The following is a 9,298-nucleotide window of genomic DNA, read 5'->3' on the forward strand; positions in this document are numbered from 1 at the left end:
TGCAGGTTATATTGATTTCTGGGGGGGGGGGGACCCCTGCTTACTGGTATGGGAGCCACATTTTTTATGGGCCTTGCCTGTGGCTGGTATCATGCCCAAAAAAATAGGCCCTTGCGATGGCCGGGATTAGCCCCAGTGTCCTTTGGCTTTAGTTCCACACAACGGTTTTTTATTTGCAAAAAATGTTAGCATTTTTGGGGTCCTAGTGCTGGCTGAATGGCCGCCTTCCACGTGTAAGTTTCAGGTTATATTTGCATATTATTAAACAATCTAGTGCGTCTTGATGGTCTTTGTATTACCTACGGTTTTCCAGGCCCAGGGTGCTGGTGTGTGCTTATGATTGCCTTCCGTCAATCCCTTGAAGGTTCTCTGGGTATCTTGAGGTCCTGGTTCCTGATGTTCGGGTCCCTATTGCTGCCAATGCATTGGTTTAACACTGGGGCACCTGTAATGCCTCACCGTTGCCAAGGTGGCAGATGTCCATGCCAGTGTTTTGTTCAAAAACATTTTTCCTTGTTGGCGCTTTGTGGCCAGACATATAGTCATACTATTGCCATCCTGGATCCAAGTCTACAACCATGTTTGACTTGGCTAAAGTAATCGGCCAAACCATGGGTCCAGCAGAGGGGGTCCCTCCGCTGTGTTAGGATCATGGGGGGGGACGCTGTATTACCCAGGCTTCTGGGCCCATCAGGGTCCTGCCTACTCTTTTTTTTTCATAGAGTTAGAGATCTCTTGAGGTCCCACACGGGGTACCCCATGTGGGGCTAAACTTGCTGCCCACTTGTCTTTTGTTCTCTGCGGACCCCTCTTGCAGGTCAGCCCCAGAACTGACCCACAGTGCTCCCCTCTGATGGGGTAAAAGCATTGTGCAGCCCTCAAAGAGGTACTGCTGTGGTTTTATCACGTTGGAGCAAGGCTCCATACACCGCTTCTTCCCGCTCCCCAGCCCTCTCCGGGCACTGGTTGCCGGCGGTTTTATGCAAAATTCAAAGTCGGGACCCTTCCGAGTCCACTTACCTTGTTTTGATTTGTGTCTAAAGCCTACCGCTCGGGTCACATGGATCTGGCCGGTGCGGGGCCGACATCGGGCACAGCTGATCCACACTACGGTTGATCCAAGTGCCGCTGGCTGCTGCTGGCTGCCCGCTGTTCCATGGGTCCCTCCTTCTCCAGTTTTGTCCTTCCTTCCGTGAAGTGGATATGGCCGGTGTGGGAGGATAACTGGCACAGCTGCTTCCATCTATTCCTTTAACCTGACTTCAACGCTCTCAGCACTCCTGGCTGCTCCTTTATCTTAGACAGACCCCCTGGGGACCCACCCCCGTACTGACGGTACTGTCAACCCTTATGGTCGTTGCAGCCGGTCAACCCCACTCTACTGCCCTCAATTCTGGGCACTCCTACTTATATGGTCCTTAGATAAGGGACATTATAGACCATTAAAACTGATGATACACAGCTACTATAGTTTTTTATATAATATATATAGTCCCTAGCTTAAGGGGTGTATCAGATATTAAACTGATAAGAACAGATACTACACTTGATCTTAGCCAAAAAGCCGAGAAGCGATTATTGTAACTAAAACCCCGCTGGGGGACCGATCCTGGTACTCACATACTGGTCCCTTGTAGTAGATTGCAAGCCAGTCAACTGCAAAGTCCTTTGCTGCCGAGCCGAGAATGAACTTTCTCACACCATGCTGGAGCGAAGTTGGGCACAGGTGTTTTTTTCCCCCCCTCCGGGAATCGATGTGCCCATGCTTTTTCTGCTCCTTTTCCTGCCGTTGCCAGCTCCTCACGAAGTGCCAGCTGCCACTGCTGCTGTCTGTGCTACTATACAAAAACTGCCGGCTGCCCACTGCTGCTGCCGCTGCCACTTAGCTGCTCTTGCTGCTGCCGCTGCTGCTGCCCTGCTGCTGCTCCTCCGCTCCTCCGCGGTTCTCCCGCCGGCCTTCTGCACCTTACATGGACCTGGTCCATGTCTGCACCTAGAAAGTTAAGTTGAAGGAAACGCAGGGTCTCTTACCTGCTGTTCCCGACTTTCCTTCTCCTCCCGCCGGTGACCGTCGTTCCCTGTGTCGGGTTTCGAGCCGCTTGGACCGACCCCGGTTTCACGGGGGGCCTGGTCCTTCGCGGCAGTTCCGCAGCCGGTAACCCCCGGCTGTTTCCTATAGATCCCCCCCTGGACCCTGGTGCTTTACCGCTGTGAACAAGGTTTTTCAGCCCGAACGTCCCGTTCCGACCCATAAGTTGCCGCTGCACTCGCTCGAGCGTTTCGAAGCCCCGGTACCGCTGGTCCGTGCTGTCTGTCCCGCAGCCTCTGTGCTGGCTGCTAGCGACTGGTCCCAAGGCCAGTCTCGTTTTGAGACTGGGCATAGGGACCTTTTTTACTTTTGCTCCTTCCCGCCCGCCGAGAGGTGATTTTTGCCCGGTGCGGGAGCAAAGTCGGGCTCAGGTTTGTTCCCCCTCCCGGGCCAACTCGTGCTGTTGCTCGCTGCGGCTGCTCGCCCTCCACGGGTCTCCCCGCCAGCTTTCCGCAGCCTCCTAAAAGGTAAGTAGAAAAAAGGAACGCAGAGTCTCTTACCTGCTGTTCCCGACTTTCAAATCTCCCGCTTGGGGAACGCCGTTCCCCCCTGTGTGACTCGTTGCAATGCGTGTAGCGATATGTCACGCATGCGTGGAAGCGGGCTTCTTCACGTAGTCACTCACGTGACTCCGCAGTAAAATTTAACATAACATCCACCACATTGGAATCCACATTCCTCACTGTGGTGAAGGCAATCAAGGTTCAGCTACGTCCTCTTTGTTCCCCCGTGGTCGGGGCTGAACCGTCCGTACTTGCCACCTGCGACGGTCCGCTGTTCAAGCCCTATTCACCATATAGAAAACACTTTATAGCGCGGAAAAAGCCTCTCGGCCTTCTAGCCATGCGAACCTTACTCTCACCTAGTCCCATCTACCTGCCTCAGACCATAACCTCCATTCCTCTCCCGTCCATATACCTATTCCAAATTTATTTTTAAATGGTAAAAACGACCTGCCTCCACCACTTCCACTGGAAGCTCATTCCCCACAGCTCCACTCCCTCATGTTCCCCCCTCATTTTACCCCCTAAAAACCTTTGTCCTCTTAATTCTCAAATCATGTCCTCTTTTTGAATCTTTCTACTCTCAATGGAAAAAGCTTTTTCCACTTCAACTCTGTCTATCCCTCTCATAATTTTAAAGACCTCTCTCTAGTCCCCCCTTAACCTTCTGCGCTCCAAAGAACAAAGACCTAACTTGTTCAACCTTTCTTCTGTAACTTAGTTTACTGAACCAGGCAACATTCTAGGAAAAATCTCCTCTGTACGCCTCTATATTTGTTGACTATCTTTCCTATAATTTGGCGACCTCCATCGTCGGGGATGATCGTAACTCTGCATCGGGACGATCGGAACGCTCCGCGCACAGCATGGTAGCTCCCTAGTTGTCCCAGCCACAGAACCCTGTGTACACCACTATCCACGGGCCTCCCAGTCCCGAGAAGCAACTTCCCCACCCCCCTCTGCTTCCTTCCTTATCATTCTTCCATTCAGCCTTTTGTGTATTATCCAGCGCCTGTGTCCTCTGTGTGGACAGCTAGTACCGGTGCTTGACTTGATTGAGTTAATTTTGAGTAATCTCTGATCTGGATTGATAGCATACAACTAACGTCCAGGTTACCATAATAAACCGAACCCTAATGAGGGGGTTAGTTAGTTTACACCACATTCTTTCTCCCGGGTAGCAGATTCTAACACTAGAGGACACGCTTAAGTGTGGGAGGGGTGATATTTAAGAGGACACAGGGGCAACTATTTCACTCAGTGAAGAGACAGAATTCAGAATATAGTTCTCACATTGTACGCATCAGTTCCAGTAGACAAAGTCCAATTCCGCAATGGAGTAGAGATGAATCGACAGTACACTTAGCGTCTGGAAGGACTGTTCAGAGCTGATCAAAGGATGGGAAGAAGCTGTTCTGGTCTGGTTGTGTGTGGGTTTGATTGGCTTCAACTCCGTACCATCTGCCGTGCGTGAATGGTATAAGAGGAATGGCGGGGTGGACAATTCCGGGAGGGGGGGGGAATGTTGGAAGGGGATGCGTGTTTCCGTTGTGATGGGCCATGGCTGGTGACCCGCTGTTGCTCAGTGACTGATGTTTCCTTTTCTCTCTCCCCCTCCCCCCCTCCTCCACCACCCCCCCCCATCCCCCCCCGCTGCAGACCAACAAAGGGGTGGCAAGGGTGACTACCACCTGCCAGCAACAAGCTCACGCCTGGCAACTCTTCCTGGCCGTGTTGGCCATCACCATCGGTACTAAGTTGGGGGCCTCTACGTGGAGTGGCCGTAGCCCTCATCTCCTACCTGTCCAAGACCAGCCACCAGTATTGGAGAGACGGGGGAGTGGGGGGGGGAGGGGGGAGGGGCACTGGGGGACTGGGGAAGGTCCACAGGGGACAGGACCAGGTTACAGGGCCCCAAGGTCTCTCTACCCCACCTGTCCATGGCCCGCTACCTGGGTTTGCGGGAGGGGAGTGGTGGGGCCTATGGAGAGGGGTTGGGAGGGGGGGAGTAGCGGCCCAGGTGGGTGATAATTGGATATTGAGATGTGGTGGGATGCCACCCATCGTGGCCTGTGCCTGTCCCTGGGCGGTGTGGGTAGGGACGGCATACATAGGCGGGGGGGGGGCGGGGGGGAGGGCGATGAAGGTTAGACAATGTCTCCCCACTCCCTCACCCCCCCACATCAGACCCATATTGGGCGTGACCCCAAACAGCACCAGGACTGGCAGGATCTCTGCTTGTAGCAACCGTGTCAGATATCTCCGGTGCACTGCAAACAATAGTTTTTAATCTCCGGACCGACAAGGGCACGGGGGGGGGGGGGGGGGCGGGGGGGGGGGGGGGGGGGGGGGGGGGGGGGGGGGGGTGGGGGGGGGGGTGGGGGGGGGGGGGGGGGGGGCAACCCTATCACTCATCTCCAGATGTTTTCCGTTGTGGGACAAGGTGGCGAAGAGGCTTTCAGCACAACAAAACACCTGCATTTCAGGGGGAAGGAGTTGAATGCAAAGGTTGGGACACCCTTGAAGAGCTGTACGCCGCTGGTGAGAAACAGCTTGGCGGGCGCGCTGTTTACAGTTTCTGGCACCCCACTACACAGAGATGTCACCATTGAGAGGTGTGCCGAATTCACCTGTTGTTCCCTGGATTGGTCGGGCTTGAGTGTATAGGCTGGCCTCATCTCTCTGGAGTGGTAGGCTGAGGGTTGACATTATTAGGGTACAAATCCAGAGGGGCAACGGATAAAATTAACGCTCACAGTCCCATTCCTCATGGTAGATTCTAAAATAGAGGGGGCACAGGCTTAATGAGAGAGGGGGTAAATTAACGATGGGTACCTCAAGAGGTTTGTCCGTCTGTGGAATGAGCTGCCGGAGGAGCTATGCAGTGGATACTATTATGACTTTTAAAAAGATATTTTGATACATTATGGCTAATTTATTTTTTTATTGTTTTTTATTTTATTTTTAATTGCTCATTTTTGTTTTTTATTTTTTGTTGCTTATATATAATTTTCTTTTTTTTTATAAATGTTTTGAAAATTTTTCCCCCCCCCTCTCACCTTTCCATCCATTTCCTGCCCAAATATCTTTAAATGTTCTTGACACCTATCTCACTACCCTCCTCCTCCTCTCCGACGCTTGTTCCGTATCCCAGCACCAAACGTCGTGCGCGACAATTAGCCGTTTCCCGCTGTCGTAGTTGCCTGTTCGTGTTCCGACTCCACTTGTAGCACCTAAACTCCATGCCTCAGGTCATCCTTGTGCCGAAGGTGGCCCCTAACCTGATTGCGAACGGAACAGAAACGGCGATATAATAAGCATCTGGGTACATACATCACACAAGTACCGATCCTATGTCCCCCTACCACCGATTTGTACTCACGTCCATCCTCGGCTCCTCCTTATACGCTCCTCACTCGGGCGCCGCCAAGGGAATAGTGAGTGCCCAGCACCGGGCCTCACATACCTCATCAACCATCTAGTAGCGAGATCATGAGGCACATGCCCCCTACAGGTAGCCCTTAGGCAACTCCTCCGACGCATCACTTCTCCTGCACTCTTTCCGAGTATACATGACAGGGGTGACGGTGTAATGACCCAAGGCCTGGCTAACCTACCATCACAGCATCATCGCCTTCTAGGCAATCCGATGGGCCATTCGAATCCATCTCTACCTTATTCCTTGCTTGATTTGAAGCAGAGGGTGTTTGGTACCCGAGAATGGATGGAAATAGTGATTGCTACTGACACCATAAACGATGAGGGAATGTGTGTCCTGTAGAGATTGTCCTTGGCAAGGAGGCTGCCAAATTTCACCTCTGCTCACATATCTGGAAGTGTAGGCCCCCACCACTAGCGAACTGACAGTGAGCCAGTGAAAAAGGACCCAACCCAAACTTCACCTGCACTCACATGAAAGTCGAGTCGTACAGCTGGGGTTCAGAGGGGTGCTGGCAAGGTAATAACTCCCTCCAGTCAGGCAATTGCTGGCATGAGTTCCATTCCGGCCGACGTTTTGGGCTTATGGCTTCGCCTATGATGCCTTGCCACAGCCCCCTGCCCATGGACCAACTGGAAGTGCTCTCGCTCCCTTATGGGCGTATCCTGGGCCTCATCGTTTGCGCTGACCGTGCAACAGAGCTAAGCTTCCAAAACGCCCAGACGTCGAGGCCCGGCAAAAGTGATGTCGCCTACACATGTATACATTACCTCCCACCGAGGACCTTCTACGGCGAATAGGCGCTCTAGCCCCTCATCATTGACCGAACAGGAACGCATCATACGGCTAAGTGGATCAAAGCTTACCTTCGCTGTTGTACAGAAGCGACCGTTCATTGGTGCACTAATGTATTACACACCGCCGCAGATCAGACCGTCAAAATGGCTCGGAGTAAAATCCTCAGTCGGCACAGGCCAGTCCGCCTCGGGAAGATGAAGCGAACTCGGGGTGCACGTCTTTTATCCGGGGTCGTGTCGCAGACAACCCCGACTTGAGGGCCTAGGTGTAGGCGACTACGACGAGTACCATATGGATATAATAGAACGTGTGATGTGAGAGATCAGTGAGCAAATGAATAAAGATATGTAACAACAGTAGCGCGATGATAAAAGCAAAGTATGTACCGGTCCCTTAACGGTCTGATGACATATTACTGCGCTTATATGCGCCCGCATCGCCTGCATGAGGACTCGTGACATCCCAGAAATGGCCGCACTCCCTGCTTCAAGTCAAGCCGCGTCGGGTGCAGAGAGGCTGGAATCAATTGCCAAAGTGTACACACCATCTGCCAGCAAGAGTACAGACCTGACCGGTCTCCCCATTTACTCCCCATCCACCTTTCGCGCGCTACCGCGGCAACGGCCGTAAGTCATGACGTATCCCCGGCGGGAACACAGGCCCCACATGCGCCCTACAGCGTACGAGGTTTCGAACATGCCCTCAGCTGCAATGAACGCCCGGGTCTCTGTCAGGAGCTTTAGACTGGGCAATGCACGCAATTGATCTGGATTGTGCGATAACTTTCCACTGAGATTCTCACCAGTTATAATACAGCGCAGATTAAATAGAGACCCTTGTGGTGCTAATTATTTAAGATAATCATTATAATCTAAGTCTTGTATATCCTTCTGGACACTCAGTTATGCGGCGATAGTTGTGATTTCCTGTGAACGAAACTTTTCCATATCTTTGGTGGGGTGCGGAGTATTCAAACGTCCATACAAGAGACTCCGTACGGTTTTCAACAACAGAAGACTGTGGTGAGCTAGGGCCCGTCAAACAACGACGTCCAATGTGGCCTGTCTCCATCGAATAGGATTGTAACTGGGCGCACCACAAGGACATTGGAACCTCTCGCTCGTTCCCTCCGATGGTCCAACTGCAGGGGTCTAGGAGGCATGTTTCTCCACACAGTCAGGAACTCGCAGGGACCAGTAAAGGACCCGCCTGGAACTCTGCATGATTTGTGATTACCTTGTGTAAGGAAAGGTATTTTGTGAAAAAATAACACACTTCCTATATGAAGATGGTTTCCGTGATTTCGTTGTCCTGCGTCGGGGGAATATGTTTAAAGTTCACATTGTGGATCCGTCTATACTCCTCGACCACTGAAGGCTTAGTGGCGCACATCACATGTCTCATGACGCGCGCGTCATCTCACACTACTGGCAATCACGTCCCAACCAAGTTCATTAGAGCTGCAGCAATAGCACACAATTGAACCACACATCTCCGCCACGGGATTATGGCCATTTGCCTTTTCGACCAGACCCTTGACCATATCAATTTGATCCAGCCTGCTGCATCATGCTCGCATCAGTACCCCATTTCCTGGCATTGCCTATCTCGCCTCATATCCCGCTGTGAACTTGCTATTTTTGTAGCGCCCGTAAGCCCTCTAAGTCTACGTCTCTCTCTGGACAAGCACCGTGAGGTACCTGTGCCCCACCGCCCTCTGGAGGCAGAGAATTACCACCACAGGCTCGCCCACTCTTCTGTGCAGAAAAGTGGTTCCCTCATACTCCGTCGCTAAATGGCTGTTACCTCACCTTACTCTTAAACTGTGTTGGCCCCGTGGATGTCTACACCCGACGCCACAACAATCGGGACATATCTTTCCTGCCCTCTAGCGTGTCCAAGCCCGTAATCTGGGGTCAGGCAGGTGGTACACAAGGTGGCCGGAGGAGCACATAGTGTACGCTTCGCTGGTAGTGATTGCAGTCAAACAACGCTTCCTAAATGATCAAGTATAAAGCATTTCCCAATCGGCTATGGCATCAGCTGATCAATCACATGAACTTGGTCGCTGCCCATCAAAATCACGTCAGATTCGGACAACAGCTTTACTGACGCATAACGAGTTGCCTCACCGCCATAATCAAGGCATTACGTCGGATGCTAGCAAAGTTTTGATAATTGCAGCAAAGACTCGTTTGCGGTGCCTTGCGATTACCTGATGTGCCGATGGGGCTGTGACTTCAGTGTGGAGGGCCAAAGCGATATGGTAAGTGGTAGTGTACGACTATTTGTCGACATCGGACAACAATGGTATATGCAGGTATGATGATATCCGCCATTTGGATCTTGGTGCTCCATGTTGGTACTAAGTGCATTGTGCGGCGCAAAGAGGTCCGATCCTCTCCGCCCATTGTAATTCTTGTGTTTCACTTATTCAATTACTACACTTCTGTATACCTCTGCCCAGTC

General features: G+C 52.0%; 1 pseudogene; it reads right to left on the reverse strand.

The window, feature by feature from the left end:
* Positions 1 to 1,409: 1,409 nt before the first annotated feature.
* On the reverse strand, positions 1,410 to 1,576 carry LOC129694315 (U2 spliceosomal RNA; annotated as a pseudogene).
* Positions 1,577 to 9,298: the final 7,722 nt, after the last annotated feature.

Source organism: Leucoraja erinacea, unplaced genomic scaffold (assembly GCF_028641065.1).
Source record: "Leucoraja erinacea ecotype New England unplaced genomic scaffold, Leri_hhj_1 Leri_619S, whole genome shotgun sequence".
Taxonomy (NCBI): domain Eukaryota; kingdom Metazoa; phylum Chordata; class Chondrichthyes; order Rajiformes; family Rajidae; genus Leucoraja; species Leucoraja erinaceus.